Below are 12,333 nucleotides of genomic sequence, written 5' to 3'. Positions count from 1 at the left end.
TTAAGGGAGATGCTGTAATTCTTTCTGTTCAAGCTTATTTTTGTCAACTAGGAAGAAGGTCAAAAGTGGCCAGATTTTCTGAGTTTAAACAAAAATGGAAAATCCTGATGCTCATGCAAACTCTTTGAATATAACGTATTATAGGTAGCCATTTTGCAAACTGTTACACACATTTCTGCTGTATTAACATTCCTCAGAATGCTTGTGATTTCAGGGGAGTACAACATCAAAATTAACTTATTCGTGCAATCACTATTCTTGAGGCTATCTATTATAATAATAACCATAAATACTTATTGAATAATTATAATGTTCCAGGCCTGACTATTAGCTCATTTTATACCAATTCTATTAGTGAAGTCTTATTATTATTCCCATTTTACAGATGAGAAACGTGTGCTCGAAAAGTTAAATGATTCGTTTGAGATCCCACAGTTAATAAGTTCTGAGCTAAAAGCAGGCATCTGATGCCAGACTGGACTCTTCATAATTACACTGTGCTGCCTCTTTATGTGCTGAGCCTCACGGGCACATGGCCCCTGGCTTCAAGGTCCTTGAAATCCAGTGGGGAGAAGATACATGCACAATTCCAGAACAATGTGGTATGAGCACCATTAAATACAAAAATAGGAAAGAAAGGAAAGTACTTTCAGTGCATGATTGACAGCTTAGTTGATGTTTTTGATGCACAAACATGAATTTGACAGAATGAAAAAGAGGGATAAACTATTTGGAGTAGAGGATGCTTGGTATGTGCAAAGGTAGGAATGAGGAAGAGTTAGTTAGACACTTGCTCAGGAACTGTAAATACCATGTTACACAGAAAATGATGGAAATACATTTGGAAAAACACTTAGCGACAGATAGGTCAAGTGACAAAAGAAGTAATTATATATTATATTCATAGTGAAAAGAAGTCTTTGAAGATTTGTGTTTTAGAAGAAATACCATGGCATTAGGGTAGAGGCTGATTTGAAAACACGGAAGTAAGATCGTTTAAAAAGTAATTACAATAGTACTGGTAAGAGGTAGTAAACATTGAAAGTGTAGCAAAAACTTAGATTTGTCTTTAAATATGTGGTTAATGAGATTGTGTGATTTGTGTGTGTGTGTGTGTGTGTGTGTGTGTGTGTGTGTGTGTGTTTCCCCAATCATTTGTTGCTGGTATGCATTTAAGATCTTAGAAAAGGATTTGTGCATATCAAAATGCAAATATTTAGATGTCATGTATAGGTTATTATCTTAAATTAAATTTGAAGAAACTTAAAAACTTTCATAGAGCAATATAAAGTGGACAAAAATTCTTATTTTAGATGCTGAAGCAAACACAATAATTACTAACAAAGATAAGAATATAAACAATGTCATCCTAACTTAAATTTTATATCTGTTGATATGTAAATTTCCCCCCGCCCCCGACCACTAGAACTTTAGATTGCAAGGTACTGTGAACTATGTAAAACCTTGTAAACACAAGTCAGAATAAGCAGATGGAAACATAATTTAAAGTATACCCATTGGATATTGACTCATAACCGATTACATGTATTCTTACTCTTCCCTTTGTAACATATTACATTACTGTGAATAGAACACCTAGTGTGTAAAATTTTTGGTGGGCAATACATTTCTGAAACATCTGTCATGTTTTAATTAAATTACCTCTGTGTAAATACTTTAAGATTTTATTATGGGCTGACTTACAACACAAGTGCAGTTTGTTTTTCTTTGCAAAAGGAAAACAGTGCCACCTAATGTTAACTATCACTAATAATATACGTGGACCTTACTTAATTACAGAAAAAAATAGATCTTTCAAAAGGTTTTTAAAAATAATTTTATGTTTAATTAAATTATAATGTGAGATTTATGTGAAAGAAAAATTAAACCAATATTTAAAATTATACTTAGTAGAAGTTAAAATAGCTTTTCTGATAGTCTCCTCTAGCCCACAGTTTGACATTTTACTTATTTGGACTGCTAAGTTAAGTGCTTTCTGAGGGAGAATATTTCTGTTCGTCACCTTTGCATTCCTTGTCGCACTAACACAAAGGTGTTTAATAAACATTTAGTGGCTGGAATTCTCTTACATCATCATGTAGCTGTGATAAAAAATATTTAGTTCTAAAGATAGGTGAAAGATAGATTAAAGAATAAAATGTAGAAAATAAAGGACAAAAATCATATGATTATATCAATTGATGCAGAAAAAGCATTTGACAAGATACAACATCCATTTATGATTAAAACACTTAATAAAATAGGTATAGAAGGAAAATACCTTAACATAATAAAGGCCATAGATGATAAACCCTCAGCTAATCTCATAATTAATGGTGAAAAACTGAAGCCCTTTGTTCTACATTCAGGAACATGACAGGGCTGTCCCCTATCACCTCTGCTTTTCAACATCGTGTTGGAAGTCCTCGCCAGAGCATTCATGCAAGAGAAAGAAATAAAAGGCATCCAAATTGGGAATGAAGAAGTTAAACTGTCACTCTTTGCAGATGACATGATGCTATATGTAGAAAACCCTAAAGACTCCAGCAAAAAGCTATTAGAAACAATCAACGAATACAGTAAAGCTGCCGGCTACAAAAGCAACGTACAAAAGTCCATTGCATTCCTATATACTAACAATGAAATCTCAGAAAAAGAAATACAAAAAACAATTCCTTTTGCAATTGTTGCAAAAAGAATAAAATATCTAGGAATAAACTTAACCAAGGATGTGAAAGACCTATATGCTGAAAACTATAAGATATTTTTAAAAGAAATTGAAGAAGACACAAAGAAATGGAAAGACATTCTGTGCCCATGGATTGGAAGAATCAACATAGTTAAAATGGCCGTATTACCCAAAGCAATATACAGATTTAATGCAATCCCCATCAAAATCCTAATGCCATTTTTTAAACAAATAGAACAAAAAATCATCAGATTTGTTTGGAACCACAAAAGACCCCGAATAGCCAAACAATCTTAACTAAAAAAAAAAATACTGGAGGTATCACACTCCCTGGCTTTAGCTTGTACTACAGAGCAACAATAATCAAAACAGCATGATATTGACAGAAAAACAGACACATAGACCAATGGAATAGAATTGAGAACGCAGAAATAAAACCACATAAATATGGACAGATAATTTTTGACAAAGAAGCTAAAAACATGCAATGAAGAAAACACAGCCTCTTCAATAAATGGTGCTGGGAGAATTGGATAGCCACGTGCAAAAGAATGAAACTGGAATGCTATCTGTCACCATGTACCAAAATTCATTCAAAATGGATCAAAGACTTAAGCATAAGACCTGACACAATAAACTGCATAGAAGAAAACATAGGTACTAAACTTATGGACTTTGGGTTCAAAGAGCATTTTATGAATTTGACTCCAAAGACAATGGAAGTAAAAGCTAAAATAAACGAATGGGACTATATGAAACTTAAAAGCTTCTGCACAGCAAAAGAAACCATCGATAAAATAAAGAGGCAACCAAATCAATGGGAGAAGATTTCTGTAAACATTGCCTCCGATAAGGGGCTAATATCCAGAATATACAAGGAACTCATGCAACTCAACAACAGAAAAACAAACAACCCAATTGAAAAATGGGCAGAGGACCTGAAGAGACATTTCTCCAAAGAGGACATACAAATGGCAAATAGACATATGAAAAAATGCTCAACATCACCAATCATCAGAGAAATGCAAATAAAAACCACAATGAGATATAACCTCACCCCAGTCAGAATGGCTATCATCAAGACAAAGAGTAACAAGTGTTGGAGAGGCTGTGGAGAAAAAGGAACCCTCATGCACTGTTGGTGGGAATGCAGACTGGTGCAGCCGTTATGGAAGGCAGTGTGGAGGTTCCTCAAAAAATTACGAATAGAATTACCGTATGACCCAACAATCCCTCTCCTGGGTATCCACCCCAAAAATCTGAAAGCATTTGTCCATAAAGACACGTGTGCTCCAATGTTCATTGCCGCTTTGTTTATGGTGGCCAACACATGGAAACAACCAAAATGTTCTTCGATAGAGGAATGGATCAAGAAGTTGTGGTATTTATACACAATGGAATACTATTCGGCGGTAAGAAAAGATAATATAGGAACATTTGTGACAACATGGATGGATCTTGAAAGTATAATGCTAAGTGAAATAAGTCAGACAGAAAAAGCAGAGAACCACATTATTTCACTGATATGTGGTATATAAACCAAAATAAACAAAACAAGACAAACAAATGAGAAACAAAAACCCATAGACACAGACAATAGTTCAGTGGTTACCAGAGGGTAAGTGGGGTGGGGGGTGGGAGATGAGGGTAAGGGGGATCAAATATATGGTGATGGAAGGAGAACTGACTCTGGGTGGTGAACACACAATGGGATTTATAGATGATGTAATACAGAATTGTACACCTGAAATCTATGTAATTTTACTAACAATTGTCACCCCCATAAATTAAAAACAAAAAGATGCAGCGACATTTATTAGACATAGACATAGAGTCATTCACTTTTTTTGGAACCCAACTTTTAGCATTACAAAACCCACTTCCATCTCATGACTCTTTTAGTATCTTGACATAACATAAATCAGACAAAATCTTTGGAGATGATATATGTTAATAGATGTCCCTCGCCTATAATATAGGCATCAAGCAGATGCCCCACTTTTCTCAACACAGAATCATTTTTTCACAAAGATTTTATAACATCAATTTTCTTGGTCTTGACTCACCACTCCTACGTTTTTCCATCTTGTCCAGAGCTCTATGAATCTCCGTATTTTCCCTGTCATATCCTTGTTCATCATCTTCTAGGAACAATATTAGATATTTTTATTTCCATCTTCCCCATTTATTTTCTGTCTTCTTTTCTACACAAAATAGTTCTTGAAAAGAAGGTAAGTTATGGACTTTACTGATTATGATGTGTTAAGGTAGTTATCCATTGTTACAAATGTACCACTATGGTGGGGATGTTAACAATGGAGGAGTTTTGCATCTGTGGGGATAGGGCCATATAGGGAATTTCTGTACTTTCCTCTCAGTTTGCTGTGAGTCTAATCAGCTCTTAAAAAATGAATAAGCACACTTTATAATCATATAATAAACGTAGGATACATTAAATAAAGAATCGTTAGGCAATCCAAGTTGTATATTAAAAAAATCTAAACTATGTTTATTAAACAGGGGCAAAAATTACCCCTAAGTAAATAGATCCTTGACCTTAAAATGATTATAATTTAGTTAATGTGGTATTAAAATAATTTTGAAAAAAACAAAACAAAAAACCGATATATGTCCGGAATTTCAAATGATGTGTTAAAAAAATGCTATTTAGTAGGAAACAAATCAGACTTGGCTACCTTCTGAGATCTCCTTTTAATTACTGCCAGGTCTCTGTGTGATTGCTAATAATATATCCCCAATCATTTATTCCAAGACTAGACAATGGAGCATGGAATTTATTCCAAGACAAGACACCACATGGATTTTACCTTGTCATCCACAAATGAGTTTCCAGTTAAATACAGATCTTGTCAACCAATACAAAAGTTATCTATCAAGAATGAGATAATCGCGTTCATGTAGCTCCATCTAATATAGCTTACTCCACATTTCTCAAGGAAAAGATAATCTCAAGCAATCAGCTTGAGCCAAGTCATAATTTAACAAGGAAAATTGCACTGTTGCTATAGAAACCACCATAGAGAGGCATCACGTTTTTCGCTTCTCCTCCTTCCCCTTCCAAATATCAGAGCTATTAGGGTACAGAATCATAAACTAATTCCCAGCCACCAACATTACAAAGTGTGATGATAAGTTATGGGGAGACTGAGTTGGCTTGACCATACTGAGACAATATAGCAAGTGCAGGCACTGATTTCATAGATAAGGAGAGAACAGGATTTCTCAGAATGAACTATAAAAAGAAGAACCTAAAGTAAGAACCCAATATATGTTACCCCAAAACTAGCAAAGCAAACTCAATTACCTCCTTTCAAACCAACTGTGTACTACGTTTAAAGGACAAAACCATTAAAATATTGAAAAATGAATAGCTCAGTGAAATAATTTTAAGAAAAATAATTATACAACTAATATCAAATAGTAATCAATCATTTCTTGCTTCCAATAGTATATCTGGCCTATAAGCAAGATATATTTACCAGAGCCAATTTCACTCCAAAGCCCTATAATGAAGAAGAAAAACCTTTTGAAAATTTGTTTATTTTCTCTTTATTGAGATTCCTCAAAAAAAAAAAAAAAAAAAAAAAGAAACACAAAAATTATACAGTGCAAGAAATATCACAGAACATAAATGTCACAAGGCTTGATCAGTTGTCAAATGATGTTACTAACAATTAGTGGTAACAGAATTTGAAATTTGGTATATTGTGTTTATGAAGGATATGCTCATATGCATATCTGTTAATTCTCTTCTGTGCATTTTATCTGACATCAAAAACGTATTATCATTGCCTGAAAATGGAATAAATTGCACAAACCCATTTTAGAATATTACTGCCACTCTTTTCAATCTGTTCAGGCCAACTTGCCAATTCATCTTGAAGATGAAGGTTAATTTAGGTAAAACAAACAATTATAGCACTAGTGTATTAAGAATAAGACCACAGCCAATGAAAAACACTTTATACAGAACTTAATATAGCCCATACAAGTTTAGAACATAGTGAAAATGAATCGTTTAAATTTGTATGCTTTTACTTATTGCATAATCTTATTTAAATGGCATGTATACATATTTAAGTATATATACATATATATACACACATATGTATATGATTTAGTTATATATGCACATTTATAGAAGAAGTGAAATGATTTAAGTAAACATACCAAAATAGAATCAGTAGTTGAATCTGAATGCTTCTAATCATCATAATAATTACCAGTGATTACCACATTTAAATACACTTAATTTTTATAGCAGCACCACAAAGTCACTGGATGCTCTGCGTGTATAGCTGTCCTTCATTCACCTCACCACCCCCACAGAAACTGCAATTGAGTAGATATTTTGTAAAAAATAACCCTGTTTCCTTCCTCATGGTAAATTGGACTTAGGCTGAGCACGGGCCCAAACTTGGGTGAATCAGAGTACCTTTCATGGTTATTTGTTATCTGACGTAAGAACTAGAGAAAGAATGAGGCTGCACACTCTAAATTATCTACAATAACTTCATTAATGAATGAAAGTATAAAAGAAATTTATTTGTAAAATATATAAATCCTGTACATTCAGTAACATTCAATTACTTGGGCACATAATAGGTACCTAGATTTTGATGCATGGGTGTGGAGTTCTATGGGAAGGGTGAAGTATGTTCATATGATATTACAGACGAGTTTCATCTATTTTATCTCTGCTTGTTTTTATGTTTTATGGTCAGTTGTTGGATATATTGCCTGTTTGTTTAAGAGTATATATTATGCAGTTTGGGGATATAGTGATTTACATTCCATAAGTCAGGGTAATTAACCATATTAAAACCAGTCTTACCCATACCACGTTATTTTTAGGCTAATTTTAGCAGGTACTGGGACGGGTTTGTAAAAATATCATCCACCTGAATTTCAGACATATCCATTTTCCTCACAGATCTGCACTGTTTGCTGTATATACTTTGACGCTATTATGAGGTGCATACACATATATTTTCCAGGTGAATTAAAATTTTATCATTATAAAATATACCCTTTTAACTTTATTAATGCTTTTTGCCTTAAAGTCTGATTTAGCAGTATAAATATAACTACATCAACTTTCTATAGATTGGCATTTTCATTATATATATATGTGTGTGTGTGTGTGTGTGTGTGTGTGTATATATACACACATTCGGGGATGCCAAACAAATATATACACATGACTTGTATTCATCTTTTGTTATTGGTACATATTGAGTATTACAAATTTAATACAGCTTTTTTCAATTCTTAAAATGTGTATATATTTTTTGGAGATATATATATGTGTGTATATATATATATATATATATATACACACATATATATGTATATATGTATATATGTGTGTGTATATATATACACACATATGTATACGTATATATATATAAACTTCCTGTATTCTTATATTTTAGAAACGCTTCTTATGAAAAGTAAAGTTTTGTGTCTTTTTTAATGGGATAATCTTTGACTTATGATTGGATTCTGGTCCATTTACATTAATTTTTAAATCAAATATATTTGATGATAATTAAACTTCTTTTGGAATGCTTTATTTTGATGACTCTTATTTCCTTCATTTCTTACCTTGCCTTTGATTATTATTTTATCCTTCTGTATTTTATGCTCTGTTAGGTTGAAATTTACATACTCTACTACTATCATTAGTGATTCCCATAGAGATTTCACAATGATTCCCAACGTATTGACCTCTAAATATCAAACCACGTTTTTACTCCTCTACGAAAAAAGAAAAAAAAAATGTAAGGACTTTAGAAAGATCAAGGTCCATTTATGTCCTCCTCATATTTCTCCTCCATTTCCAACATTCAATTCATGCATTTTCATTCTGCCAAGAGAATATCCTTTAGTACCTCCTTTTGTAATTTTTTTTTTTTTTTTTTAGTTTTTGTCTGAAAATGGCTTTTTTTTTTTTTTTCTTCGTGTATGGAGACTCTTTCTGTGGAATTGCAAGTCAACAGTTTTGTGTCATTGCTCTTGTTTCAAGCTTTCAAATTAGGAATCAGTAAACAAAGTTAAAGGAAAATTGGCCCCAAACATTAGACTCACTTCTCTGAACATCATGAACCTGGTTTCCGACCTGGTGTATAAGGTAACTATAGTGGCATTTTAAGTCATTTTGTGGTTAAAACAATTCTTATGTATTATTTCTCACAAATGAATGGATTACCTGAGCGGTTCTTATCTGGGCCAAGTGTGGCTGTTCTTGGCTGGGCATGCCCATGGTTTATGGATGGGTGGTGGGTTGACTGGGGAATGGCTGGTCTAGGATATCTTTGCCTAAGATGGCTCAGTTCTGCCCCATGTGTTATCTCATCCTCAAGGAGGATATCCTGGGCTTGTTCTAATCATGCTAGCAGGGCTGAGAGAGAGAGAGAGAAAGAGTGAGAGCAAGAGAGAGAGAAAGAGAGAGAGAACGGAAGCTTGAAATCTCTTTCTAAACCTAGGCTCAGAACTGGCAAACTGCCACTTCTATCAAATTACTTTGGCTAAAGCCAAGTGTCAAGGCCAGCACAGATTTAAGGAGCAGAGAAGATTCTACCTTCTGTTGGAAGGAACCAAAGAATCATCTTGTAAAGTGTACAGATATTACAATTAATCTACCACACCTGGTCATTCTTTATTAATTTATAAGTACTCCATTGCTTTTAAGTTGATGTCTTATCTAGCTTTTCTAGTTATCTTCTGAGGTGCAGCTGATCTGATTTACTTAGACTTCCATTATTGGAGAACTGTTATTTCTGTTTCCCAGAAGTTTTATTGTACAGATGGTACAGCTAGCAACAGTGAAACTATTACATTTTTGTTAATGAAAGACAATAATTGTGTAACTAACATTATGCATTTTTTTCACCAAGCAATAATATTCTTTCACAGTCACATAAAATACTCTGGCTGGGAGGTCAGGCAGTAGCTCAGTGATACTATTTGTCCCCAAGGAGATCATGTACCAGCATGCTTAGTTATGTTTACTTCAAGTGGATAGGTCACGTAAATTTATTTCTTGACATGCAATTCAGGAAATTGAGTCTCTTTTATACAGTTCACTGATTGTAAAGTCCATGAACAGTTTATTGGATAGTTTCCACTCAATCAGTCTGCCTGGTGTAATTTTTTCCCAGGGGATTCAAACTTCATGTTGTTATTTCAATCCCAAATAGGTCTACTTGCATTATAATAGTTGGGAACTGACGATTACCCTTTATAGCTACTTTCACAGACTTGTTATTAAATTGTTGTTTCTCTTACTTTCACAGACTTGTTATTAAATTGTTGTTTCTCTGCTATTCTAGCAGAAACTCCAGTGAAAAAAAGCTGTTGTAAATAAAGTAAGAATGTATAGTGTATGCTCCATTAAACAAAAAACTGCTGGGAATATTTTCTATTATTTTTCTTTATTCTACATCAGGAAGAAACAAAATCAAAAATTTGTACAAACTGTCCACTGTTTTTTCTTTTGCAATATTACTGTTTTTAAATCCTGCACTTCCCCAATGGCATCACTCTTTATCAAGTTATTAAGTTGGTAATATTTAACATGGGGAAAGAGACAGTACAATTTATCTCAATAGCCCACTAAACTGAAGAATAATGCAAATTTCCAAGACCATGTGGTATTATCACAGTTATGCTTTCTTCTTTTTAATATTTATTTATCTAAATCTGATTCACAGATAAACCAGTCAGAAAATATTTATTAATCTGCTACTTTATGACCAGCCCTAGACTCTACACTGTCATAAATCAAGATAAAAGGAATGAGAAATATCCCTCTTTAGAAGATGAGGTAGAAAATACTAACATTAAAAAGGAAAGACCAACCAGCTTTAATATTTATGGCCCAAACTAATTAAATGCATGTATATACACACTTTTAATATTTATTCAGAAAATTCATGCCCCAAGACTGATTTTTAAGTCCATGAACAGTTTATTGGGTAGTTTTCACTTGATCAGTCTTCCTGTTGTAATGTTTCCCAAGGGATTGAAAATTCATGTTATTCTTCAATCACAAATGGGTTTATCAAACACTGTAATTCCTGTAAAGTCTTCCTGTACTTTTAAGTCTGCAAAAATGCCTGCCTCCTCAGAGCTCTCAAAGCATCTATACTACTTTTATACATTTATCATGATCTACCTTCCTTTGTGCTTATTTATGACCATGTGATACTTGTATTCTGAAGAATAAATACGTATTTTGATTAGCAGGGTCTATGTCCTATTTAATTGTTTGCTCTGTAATGCCCAACATACTTATCTGCACATAACTGGTGATCAATAAACAGCAGTGAATGATTAAATAGTTATTGAATAAAACGGTACAAAACAGTGTGCGCTGACATTCAAAATTTCTTTGAGAATATTTTAGTTTTGAAAACAAATAGTATCTAAATAAGCAAATTTCTGAGAAGAACATTATAGAAAGGAAGAGAGGATTAAAAATGTATCAAATCTGGAGATGGTGTATGTATTGCTCTAAAAACAGAAGAGGCCATTGTGGATTATGGTGGATAGAACAACAATTTAAATTCAATCTATGGGAGGACTTGAATATCAGATGTCAGACTTTAGGCTTTATGACAAACAATTAGAAGTCAGTCCTGGGTCTTGATTAATAGATTAACATCCTGAAAGCAAATCAACTCATCACTCTTCACTTACCCCCAGCTTAACATGTTTTTCTCAACACAGCGTTAAGTCCTGTAAACTAATTAATTTCACCCTAACCAGAAATTTTTTTCTCAAGGAATCCCTCTGCTAGAATATCCATCTTTTTACACTTTCTTTTGCTAATGCCTGCTAAAGTATCAATTTAGACCTAAATTTATGTAATTAATCTCCTTCCCCACAACATCAACCTCACGAGACCTACTTTGTGAGCTCTTCTGTAAGGTATCACTTGGTATTATTTATACAAACCTTTTCTTTCTGCCAGGAAAATCTACAGACTTCTTTAGATCCAAACTCTTGTTTTAACAACAGTATTTAGCATAAAGCCTGGCACATATTAAGTACTCACAGTATGACTTTTGAACAAGTATCTACTATGGGGATGGCCCTTTGCTAATTCCATCATCTGTATAACAAAATCATGGTTTCTGTCCTCGAAATGCCTACAGTCAAGTTAGACAAAAGATAATCTGAAATGAGTTAAATAATTTTAAAAAACACAAGCAATGTCAAACATACAAAGTTTTCTGTCCAATGAAGAGTATACATAATACGTTCTTTGGTCTTAGAGATGGAAAAAAGCTGTGTGTAACCTGCAGTTTTAGGAAGGAATCATAAATGAGATAGGATTTGAGCTTAGAGTCAAGGGACCCATAGGATAAACTGGGAAGACAGAAGGAAAGAGAAAAATCCAAGTGAGATTCAGTGTAAGCAAATAAAAGAAGAAAACAGGGACTTACTAGGAACAGTATATTCCATGAGTATATGCAATTGACCAGTTTGCAACTCATATGGGAAGTGGTAGATTGTAACACTGGGTGATCAAATTACTCTGTTTGAGTAAAACAAAATGAGGCTCTATTTAAAATTAGACAACCAGCTTCAGTTATCATACAGATCATGTGTAACAT

At 33.4% G+C, this 12,333-nt stretch overlaps 1 long non-coding RNA gene across 1 annotated transcript in view; it reads right to left on the bottom strand.

Moving 5' to 3' along the window:
• Positions 1-12,333, bottom strand: part of LOC141572800 (uncharacterized) — a 631,723-nt gene that overhangs the window by 440,864 nt on the left and 178,526 nt on the right. The window lies entirely within an intron of this gene.

The sequence above is a fragment of the Rhinolophus sinicus genome, chromosome 15 (assembly GCF_057876585.1).
Source record: "Rhinolophus sinicus isolate RSI-liver-muscle chromosome 15, RSI-T2T, whole genome shotgun sequence".
Lineage (NCBI taxonomy): Eukaryota > Metazoa > Chordata > Mammalia > Chiroptera > Rhinolophidae > Rhinolophus > Rhinolophus sinicus.
This window is presented reverse-complemented; position numbering and strand designations above follow the sequence as displayed.